General features: G+C 41.7%; 1 long non-coding RNA gene across 1 annotated transcript; it reads left to right on the top strand.

The window, feature by feature from the left end:
- Positions 1–1,978: 1,978 nt before the first annotated feature.
- LOC144704389 (uncharacterized) lies at positions 1,979–2,580 on the top strand. Its single transcript, XR_013581808.1, has 2 exons — positions 1,979–2,149; positions 2,262–2,580. It is a non-coding gene; the product is annotated as an uncharacterized LOC144704389 (long non-coding RNA).
- The last annotated feature ends 8,683 nt before the right edge of the window (positions 2,581–11,263 follow it).

Raw genomic sequence — 11,263 nt, 5'->3', positions numbered from 1 at the left:
CAAAATGGGTTACAAAACTCTATGAAAGATTAAAGTCAAACCATTGGATCATTGATGACTCCATATTTGGGATGTTTTAATTTTTTAATTCACAAAATTCAAGCAGTATTTATTATAATTTTACACTAAAATGCTCACTATGAAAAATATGGTAACTCATTTATCAAGGAAGCGTAGGAATTTCGTATCAAATTGTTGTTAAATAAATTAGATAATATAGTTTTAACGACTGTTAGATTTTTGGTAAATATTTGAAAAGAAAATTGAGGCACCTAAAAGATAAGCATGCAAAGTCAGCTTGCATTTTAATTCCTACAGGGAGTTTCCCACATCGACCATATTTTGGCTGTAATAATAAGATCCTCTCTATGAACGGTTGATTGGTAATCGTGATGTCAGACGTCATCTAGGACGTCGTTCGGTTGGCACTGAGTATGATGGCTCGGTATTGATAAGGGATGGTGGTATCGAACGTCGACAGTGCCGTCGTCTGACGGATTCAGCCCTAATGGGTTATGTAACTATGACTTGATAAATGGATGTCCTATGTCGTACGTGCAGGCTCCGACTCGAGGGAGGCGCCGAGCTCCAAGCTTGAGCGGCGATAAAGGTCAGAGGAGAGGGGATGGGGGGTGACCAACGGTGGCGTCGCGGCTCGAGTAGCTCTGCCAAACCTGTCGGGTCAACCTACAGTTGTTGGCCCAAGTGATCGTTCAGCAAGTTTGAGCAGCAAGGGTCATTCACCAGCAAATAGCAGCTCACTCGTCCCACAGGTCTGCGACCTAGTTCAATAGATCCCAATCAAACGATCACTACGACACACCGTTGGCAGACTGGTATGGGTTGTCACTTCTTGGTCCGAAATGAAACGGCGGCGAGAGCTAGGGTAGACTATACTTCCGGATCGTCCTGGACGAGGACGATGGACGAGACGGGACGAAATTCGTCCCGGCTGACGTCCATCATTTCCCCTGGGACGAAGGACGGGATGGTATTTCGTCCGGGACCGTCCCGTCCTTCCTCTCTTGGACGAAGGTTCGGACCGTCCCAACTCTCCTGGACGAATTTTCGTCCCGTCCTGACGAAAATAGTGAGAATTTCACGCCGCCAGCCCTAGTATTGTCCTTCGAAAGGAATTCGGCATTGGGAAGCACGAGTCGTACCCAGTACCTTGCAGAGCCATCGGGTTGCCTTCTGAAACCCACCTTTGTCTTCCTCCATCTCTGCTAGTGATAGCGATGATTCACCGTCGCGAAGGTGTTCCACCGGCGGCAAGGTATGTTTTCTACCTATCTATTCTTCTATCTATCTACCTTTCTATATATCTATCTCCCTTTATCCATCTATCTATCTACCTATCTATAGATCTTTCTATCTATCTATCTTTCTATCTATCTATCTATCTAGCTATCTATCTAGCTATCTATCGATCTTTCTATGTAGCTATCTATCGATCATTCTATCTATCGATCTTTCTATCTACATAGCTATCTATCTATCAATCTATCCTTCTATCGATCTGTCCTTCTATTTGTCTATCGATCTATCCTTCGATCGATCTGTCCTTCTATCTGTCTCAGAATCAAAAAGAAGAAAAAATATATAGAGGGAAAAGAAAAAATATTTAAAGAATAGAAAAAATAATTATAAATTATCGTCCACTTCGGACGACCACCGTCCGGGTACCCCGGACGAACGAACTTTCCGTCCGATGGGACGAGATTCGTCCCGTCCGGGGTACGTCGGACTATTTTTCGTCCATTATTTCGTCCGCACCCATGGACGGGACGAAATCTTCGTCCCGTCCGCGTCCCGGAAGTATTCCGGAAGACCCAATTCTCGTCAAAGGTGGGTGTTGGCGACAGCGCCAATTTCTTTGTCCCGTCTCTGATTGGTCGATGCCCTGAGAGGAATCTGGAGGAGCAGATTGAGTTCCCAAGCGGCTGTCAAAGAGCGGGGGGGGGGGGGGGGAGTGGGGGGTAAAGAAAAGATCCAATTCCCGTCGAAGGTGAGCGTTGGCGGCAGCGCCAATTTCTTGGTCCCTTCTCTGATCAGTCGAGGCCCTGTGAGGAATCCGATGGAGCAGATTGAGTTCATGAGCAGCCGTCAGAGAAGGGGGGGGAAAGAAAAGATCCAATTCACGTCGGAGGTGAGCGTTGGTGGCAGCGCCAATTTCTTTGTCTCTTCCCTTGTTCGATCAGGGTCCTGAGCAGCCCTAGAAATTGGCTTCCCCTTCTTTTTCTTCCATGACCTATTCGCAGGGCTCTTGATTCTTCAGTGGCGCATTGAAAGGTCCCGACTGACCGGGCCGGTGCCGGAATGAGACAAGAATCCACGACCGAATGCCGTGGACAACGTGGATTCTCCTTGTTCCTTTCCTTTCACAGTGGACGAATCTGTAGGGATACTGAGAAGAAGAAAGGGATGCAGTGAAGTTCTTGAAGATTCCTTCCCCCCCTGCTCCCTTCCAGCTACTTCTTCCCTGGTTGCTTCACTGTTCCCCTCTCCTCCCCCTCTGTTTTCTTCTCTGAACGAGGGAGGGAGACCAAGAGAGAATTCAACAGCAAAATTTTCCTCTTATTCCTCGTCTGACTGTCTATGGCGCCCTCTCTTCCCTTGTAAAAGGGAGAGGTCAATGGGCCCCCAAATTGGGTCAAAGGGAAGGGAAGAAGGGTCCATTAAGGGGGCCCTTATATAATGGACCCTCTCATTACAAAATAGAAGGGGAAATAAAGAAATAAAAAGAAGAAAAGAAAAAGGAATACTCGGGCACAAGGGAGGGGTTCCAAATTGGCTAAGGATCCCTCCCCGTGATGATGACGAAGGAAGTACGGAATGTGTCGCAAACGCGACAAAAATACACGATGAGACGAGAAAACATAAAACATGAGAAAGAACGACGAAAAACAAAACGCGATAAATTGAGCGATTTCACCCGATCATTAATCATGGGATTCTAAATAGTCTTAATTCTGGTGCATCAAGAAGTTCATGAAGATGACTGAGTAGTAAGAAGTGATCATCCACCCTCATCATAAAAGGTGGCAGCTCAAGGAACATGATGCGATGAAGTCCTCGGCCAAGGCAATGAAATATCAAAGAAGAGTTCTCCAATGATTTTCGAACGCATCAGTATTAACTCAGAGGATCGATAAGCGTTTGAAAACTGACCATACCCTAAGTGATCATTGGAGTGTCAAGTGGATGAGAGATTATACATACATGGTAACCAATGGCAAACCTGTTCCACGAGTGAGTTAATACATACTCATTTGTATCTTCTAGAGCACGAGGTGAAGGTTGGTACCCCATGTGTTGGAGACTCAACCTATCGATTGGTTAAAATTGATCTGAAATTAATTAATCTATATGATGATATAGTTAATCAATTTGTAAGGCTAATAAAGGTTATTGGGCCACTTGAATCATTAACTAGATTGATATATGGGCCAATACGGTTACATGCAAATGGTCGTTGGACATCAGAAGATTTACTAAAGTTTTTGGGGGTTTTTATGAGAAACCCCGCTTACTATAAATAGGGGAAGGCCCTGCGTGAAATTCACGCATGCCATTATTTTTCAAGGGCATTCCCCTTCTCCTCCCTTATTTACACCACTCTCCATTCCCAATTATTATTCTCTAAGACCTATTAAATTCTTTGCTTTTTGTAAATTTAATTTCAGACAATTCCATACAAATTCTACGAGTGGTAAATAGTAGACTTTCATCATTAATAAACCCATTAAAATATTAAAGTAATTTAATTCATAACTTTATTTATTTTATTAATAAATATTGAGAAATCATAAATATATTCTTTTATGATTTATAAAATATTCTCTTAATTAATATAGTATTATTTTTTAAAAAGTAGCATCTAATCAAGAAAAAGCTGAAGTGCATTAGGAAAAAATAATAAATTATTCTAAGGCTTGATCACAATGATTTATGATTATTTTATTCCTTAATTATTGCATCACATTTAGTGCAATTTAAATTACGCTTCTTTTGCTATTGGTCCACCTCAACCCTGAGAATAAAATAAATGGAAAATGTCAGTCAATGATTGGGGCATTATGACATCATGATTCACAATGCCCTATTTGCACCATTCGCAATTATTAGCATAGCTAATCATGGCCAAAGCTTTTAATTAGCCGCCATTGGATTAAAACAAATGGCAACACGTGGCTGGGTGAAATTTTAAGGCAGAAATGTATTTAAAATCATAATAAAATGAATCATAAGTCGTAAAACTATAACAATATGATTTTTGACTTAGAAAATTAATGTCTCCATGAATATAATGTCAACAAATTCATAAACAATACATTATGAATTAAGTAACTAATTTATTTTATAGTATGATGTTGAAAAAATCCTTAAAATATCATTAAATCATCAGAAATCAGAATAGCATTATTAAAATTGGTTTAATCATGTAGAGTATGATCGCTCACATTTATATTTATATCTATGCATAAAAATATGTATATATAAAATGAAATAACCCATTAATTTGTGTGTTATTAGTAAGGAGGACAGAACAACAGCAGTTTCAGGTACTGACAGGTTTGTATGCAACCCAACACCAAGAGGTTGCCAATATATGGAAAAAACACATCATGGGAAAATATTTTGTGCTATACCATCTGCTATCTTAAATGGGAAAATCATTAAGACTCTTAATGATACCCATAAAAAATCATTTTCTGAATTTTCCTATTTTTAATTTTTTAACCTCATCTGTGATGATGTCATCCAAGGCCGCTTGTCACATTGCCGCATGTCTAGAGCACCCTATCATCCATCATCACTAGATCACTCTAATGGAAATGTTGTTCTCAATCGGGAGGAATATTTTTAAAGGAGAAGGAAAGTGTATTTTCTTATGTATAATTAGGGTTGGGTATTTAGGACCGAGGACCGGTGAGACCAGACTGAACTGGGACCCTAGGATCTCCATTTTCAGGCAGACTAATACGTCATGCAGGTTTAGATTTAAGGGTCAATCAAGACCTCAAGCAGAAGTTAATTCTTAATTATTTATTTAATACTTCTCAGTAACTTTGTAGAAAATATTAAATTCAACTTTTCGGAGAGGTTTATGTTGAGCTCAGGGATCACCCACTTAATAAGGAGGAGTTCTTCAAAGGCAGGCTACAAGAAACTGTCAAAACCTGTTCTTCAATTGAGTGTTTCTCCTCTATTCATTCCAACAATTACCCATGAAGAAAGCAAGGGTGGAGGGAGAAAGACTCAGAGAAGGAGATAGGGGGAGAGTGGGAAAAGAAATGAAGAGAGATTATGGGGCATTCATTACCAGTGGTTCTAAAGCTGGTTATGTTGATAGTCAAAACCATCAACATAAATTTTCCATTTTGACTTTGACATTGAATAGTCACTCTGATCAGAAAAACAGACGTGAAACTTACCAAACTTAAGGTAAGGTTAAGGTGTTTGCCAAAAACCAAGACCACAACAAGACCATCAAACCCTATTATTAATAGTTGGGCATTGTGATGAGGCGTCATCCGTGCAGTCCACTCACTCTATGACGTGGAACAGGACGAAGTGTACAATACACACAGATCTGAATTCCAACCCCATCCGTCCATGAATACCAGTTCAATGACGATGATGCATAACTCATCAGCAAATGGATGAGGATTTAACATCGTCATCATAAATACCTAACGTCTATGGGCCCGACGGGTTTTGCCTCATTCCCCCGCCGATATTTGTTATCAATAAAGATCGTTGTTTTGAAACATCGATTCATTGACGGATGGTGCACATTATTTATTTGTTTATGGATCTTCGGATCCTTATCCAAAAGGTTTGTATCGGAGATGAGTCTCGGACCAGAGGCCATGCGACGTGTAACAAACCGAGTAGTAGAGATCACACCGGATTTCAGCGAAAGGAGGTCGAGTAGGTAGTGACAGAGTGCAAATATCACGCTGGTTTATCCCCGCCGTTGGTCGTTCCTGTTGCTAGGGTCCACGTGGTGGGAGAACAGCGGCTTCATCTTAGTCGCTACCCTTGCGAAGCAACACGTAATGGGAGACACCACGGTAAGTGGAATATAAAACCATTTGAGATAAAAATACACTGTCAGACGGCTAAATCTCCGTCCTTTGTTGGTTGGTTGGTTGCTCCTCTTGCAGGGCCACACGTCTGGGAGAACAGGACACGTTCCACGGAAAGGGTGTCGACATTTGGGCAAAAACCAGGGTAAACCGTCCAGAAAATTGCAAAAACCCCCGTACAGTTTGGTTCAGACAATAATGCCCAGAGGGGTTACTCTTCTTTGACAGGCAAGTCTGGTGGCCAGTAAGACTCGCTTTCGAACGCAGGTCTGCCAAAGGCATGATAGGTTTTCCTCTTCGTTCACATGAAATAACGGCACCGTTCTTGCTATATTCCAATATGGGGTTTGTTTCACTGAGAGAAACGCATAGAAAGGGAAGAAGAGAGAGCGACCATGAAAGGTAACTAGAAAGAGATGACGCTAGAAAGAAATGGATACATTGCGCAGACAGAAAAAGATACATTGGCAAATAGCTTCAAATGAGAGACAATAGGTGGGCAAGAGAGAGAGTCTAGAAAGTAGGAACCGTATCGGAGAGAGAGGGGGATGAGGATTTTGGATAATTTAAATGAGAGGGATGCGTGGTGAGAAAGTGATGGGTATTATAAATGAGTCAGATACACATGTTTAACGAGCGAGGGAGATAGAGATCAAGATTAACGGAATGTGCAGCATTATCATCGGAATTGAGATAAGCCAGTTTAGGAGGGCGAGCAAGCGAGCGATAGAGAGAGACGGAGTGAGGAGGGAAGATAGAACGATAGAGATATTTTTGAGAGAGAGAGAAAAAAAGAAAGTGATATTTAAACATATTCGTGTTCGAGAGTAAGAAAGAAAAATATTTGTTTGAGAGTAAGAAAAGTGCGTTTGACGATGTGAGCAAGAGAGATAAGTATGTGTTTGACGGTGCTTGCGAGAGAAGGAAATAGAGATTGAGATAGAGATAGAGGAAGATATGTATGAGAGAGGAAGAGAAAGACGTGCTCGAAACAGAAGGAGACACACGTGTTCCTGAAAGGGAGAGAGACTGGATGTGTTTGAGAGCGACGTATTTGTGCGAGTGTGTGAGAGAGGCGTTTGTGTGCGAGAAGGCGAGAGACGGATTTCGATAAGACTTATAAAAGAGACCACGTCGGGACCCAGCAGGTAAGTGCGTTGATTCATTCCCCGTTATTTAAGAGACGGCCCGGTGCCGCCGCTGCAACATGTTCGATTGTGGATCGCCAACATAGCTAACTTGGACGTAAATAAGACCTTCTTGTGAGACACATCCAATATCGTTACTGCATCTTCATCTCGTCCTGGCCGACGCGTTGCTACCGAGCGGCCGTGGCGTCCAGTAAAATCCCATAAGCCGGCATTTCACGTCCCGTCCCGCCGCGAAAGCCATCGGCGGGGCCGCCGCCGCCCAGGCGGAGGAGACGGGGTTGGTGGTGCGGCGGTAGGGCCCGAGCCACTTGGCCTGCATGTACTCGCTCTCGCGCCAGGGGGGTACGTGGAGCTCTCTCAACTGCAGAGACCGTTTGGCGGCGTCGGCGAGGAGGCAGAGCAGCCGCCGGAGCTCCTCCGGCCGCGCCACGTACACCCGCGGCAACAGCGCCGCCACGCGCTCGTACTCCGCCGTCGGCCGCGCGATCTCGAACTGCCCTCGAAACTCTACCTCCACCACGTATCGCTGCCGCGTGTCGTCCCGTAAGACATCCACGTACTCGTAGCTGCCGCTGCCGCTGCCGCCGCCGCGGACCTCCCACCTCGCCTTGCAGAGCCCAGCGTTGTAGCCGGCCTCTCTCAGCCGGCCCATTACAGCTCTCTGCAGCCCAGGCCCGCCGGCCATCTCCGCCGCCGCCTTCGCCGCCGCCGCCAGCGCCGCCGCGAACGGGTCCTCCGCCGCCGCTCTCACCATTTCTCGCACGAGCGCAGCCGGCGGCGAGAATTCGAGAGTCTCGCCGTCGTCGCCTTCTCGGGGAACGCCGTCCTCCTCGTCGGAGAAGAATATTCCGTCGACTGCTCCGACTAGGTCGCCGCCGTCGTGGTCGCTGCCGCTACTGAAGTGGCTGCCATGGTCGCTGCCGCTGACATAGCTGCCGTGGTCGCTTCCGCTACTGGCGTGACCGCCGAGGAGCCGCGCGCGGTGATCGTCGGGGAGAAGGTCTGCCCCCCGCCGAGACCTCGCCATCTCCTGCAGACTTCTAGTCTCAACTCTTCTCGGGAGAGAGAGAGAGAGAGAGAGGAGGAGCCAGGAGGGGGAGGGGATAGAAGACTCAGTCTTTGGGTTTATGCGCGCCGGATATCCTGTATGGCTGTATCCACTCTGCCATAAATGATTATTGAGAGAGTTCGGATATGAATTAACTGCGGTATTGGTTGTGTGCGAGGCTTCCTCCCGAATAAACTGCGGGTTCGCAGTCTCTTATCAGATGTTGACGTGCAACAATGCCTCTTGTTCGAAGTTTGAAACCGTCAGTACTGCAGGAGTAGGCCTACACGTGGTCGAGTTGAAATTTTACTTCCGCCGACAAATGCCGTGACAGTGCACCCACCATGGTGGTTCAATATTTGGACGGTAGAGAACAACTCGGAGGGTTCAACATTTTTTATTGGGACCAGCCAGAACGGAGCTAAACGGGACCATGGGTCGGCCATTTAATGGTGGACCGCCCCGTCGAGCCGGATCCAGTCCTATTGTAACCAGATCAGGACTGAGTATTAATTCATGAATAATAATTACTATTTTGTTAGTCAACCCCGTTCCACCTTTCCCTCTGTCCTCTTCATTTGTTTTTTTTTTCTTTTATTCGTCCGTCCGTTTCCTCTTCTTCTATTTTTCTCTTTTTCTTTTCTTCTTCTTCACTTTTTCTTTTCTTCTTCTTCTCTTTTATCTTTTATTCTTCTCATCATCTTTCGTTCTTCTATTCCTCTTATGTTATAGTTCTTTTCATATTTCATTCTTCTTTTTCTCTTCCGTTATTCTTCTTTCATCGCTCGTTCTTTTATTCCTCCTGTTATTCATCCTTCTATCTTCCTTTTACGTTCTTCTATTCCCCTTCTCATATTATTGTTTTCATCTTCCATGATTCTATTCCTCTTCTGTTCTTCTTCTATTCCTTTTCTGTTATTCCTCTATCCATCTCCCGTTCTTCAAGTCATGTTCTTTTATTCTTCTTCTTTTCCTTTTATTTTATTTTTCTTTTTTTATCCCGTCTTTTCTCGTTCTCCTATTTTCTTTTCTTCTTCATTTATATTTTTTCTTTTCTTCTTTTTAGTTCTATTATTCTTCATTTTTTCTTATTTTCATCTTCATTTGTTCTTCTCTTCTTTCTTCTGTTTTTTTTTTCTTTTTCGAGTCCTTGTTCCTCCTATTCTTTTTCTTCTTCCTTTTTCTCTTACTTTAATTATTGGTTTCCTTATTTCTTATTGTAATTATTTTCCTTCATCTTCCTTTCTTCTCATTATTGTAATTAATTCTGTTCTTCTTTTTTATTATGCTTTATTTTCTTCTTCTTCTCTTATTTCATTCTTCTTTTCATTTTCCCAGATGGACTTCATTAATAACTTTGCAATATATTTACCCATTTTATGATACCAAATATTTTCTTTGACTTTGACATGCACTACTCAACATGTCTAGACCGGGACTAGAACGGGAATGGATACGACTGGACTAGAACCAGGCAAAACTTTAGGTAAGGTTTAGGTCATCATGAAAGTTTGAGAGCACACCAGGACAATCAAACCCTACATACAAGAGAGGGACATGACAAGAGGTAAAGAGCAGGAGAGAGGGTGATCCATACGTACACATAGAATTAGAGGAAATAATGAGAAAAGCTGGAGGTATATCTAGAGGGATAGAGATAGAGAATGGGGGAGGGAACAGGTGAGAGATATATCTAGAAAGATAAAGAGAGAGAATGAGAGAGAGAACAGGTGGGAGGTATATCTGGAGGGATAGAGAGGGAATGAGAGAGAGAGAACAGGTGGGAGGTATATATAGAAAGATAGTGAGAGAGTGGGAGAGATAGAAAACAGATTAAGATATAATGGAGGGATAAGTAGGTTGAGAAACAGAAGTGGTGGAGGTTGACGAAGGTAAATCAGGGTGTTTATCTTAATGTCATTTTCAATTTAACTTGCCTTGATGAAGTCAAATTTGTAATTATCTAGTGGTGATAGGGCTATCACCAGACGGACTTGTCTTTAGATATGGATCTAATGCTCAGGTTAAGATTGGGATAAATAAGATGATAATTTGGATAATAAGATAAATTAATGATATAATAACATAAAAGAAGGGATAAACTAATAATAAAGGGGATAATAAAAAGTGAGAGGATAGGTTGTAGTTAGAAATAGCTAATTTTAATTAGTTAAAAATTAAGATGATTTAATGATGAATAATAACCAGTGTGGAAATATATCTATAAGATATAATATTTTATATTTTATTATGATTATTATTTTTAAAGATGAGTAACGTGATGAAATATTTTTATTTTAATACTGGAAGATTTTAGGATAGGTAGTGGAAAATGTGTTTTTATGTATTTTACTAGTGAATAAGAAGAGAAAAAGAAAGATTACTATAGATAATATTCTTCGTAGGTAATATGTATAATAATATTATTTATCTTGGTTGATAGGTGATTTCTTTGTATCATAGGAGAACTAGGTTGATAACACCCTAAATTCGGTCTTTGTTTCATGCTATTAGCTCAATTTTATGCAATTAAAGAGCTTATAATGGAGTTGTTATCATATATTTATGTATATTTAATGTTTCCAAGTGATTTCTGATTTTTCCTAATTTTCTGTTAATTTTATAACATTTCTGAGATTTATTTAAGCTTGAAGTAATTATTTATAAATGAAAATGGCATGTTTAAAATTTAATTTTGATGTTAATTAATGTGGGGACAAATAACTAAATTTTCTAGAATTTTATGAAATTTTATTGGAATTTTTGGGAATTTATTCAAGGAAAAATGAATTTTTAACTAGGAAAATGATATATTTATATGGAAAATATGAGTATTTAATCAATTTCAAAAGTAAAAGGGGTTTTTCTTAAAGTTTCGTTGCAATTATGCCCTTAAAACAGCTCTCAATCGAGGCTGTAAGCAGTTAAAATAGTTACAAGGTTTAATTGCAATTAATCAGCAATTGTTT

Source organism: Wolffia australiana, chromosome 6, assembly GCF_029677425.1.
Source record: "Wolffia australiana isolate 7733 chromosome 6, ASM2967742v1".
Lineage (NCBI taxonomy): Eukaryota > Viridiplantae > Streptophyta > Magnoliopsida > Alismatales > Araceae > Wolffia > Wolffia australiana.
Note: the sequence above shows the minus strand (reverse complement) of the source record. Positions and strands in the feature narration are given on the sequence as shown.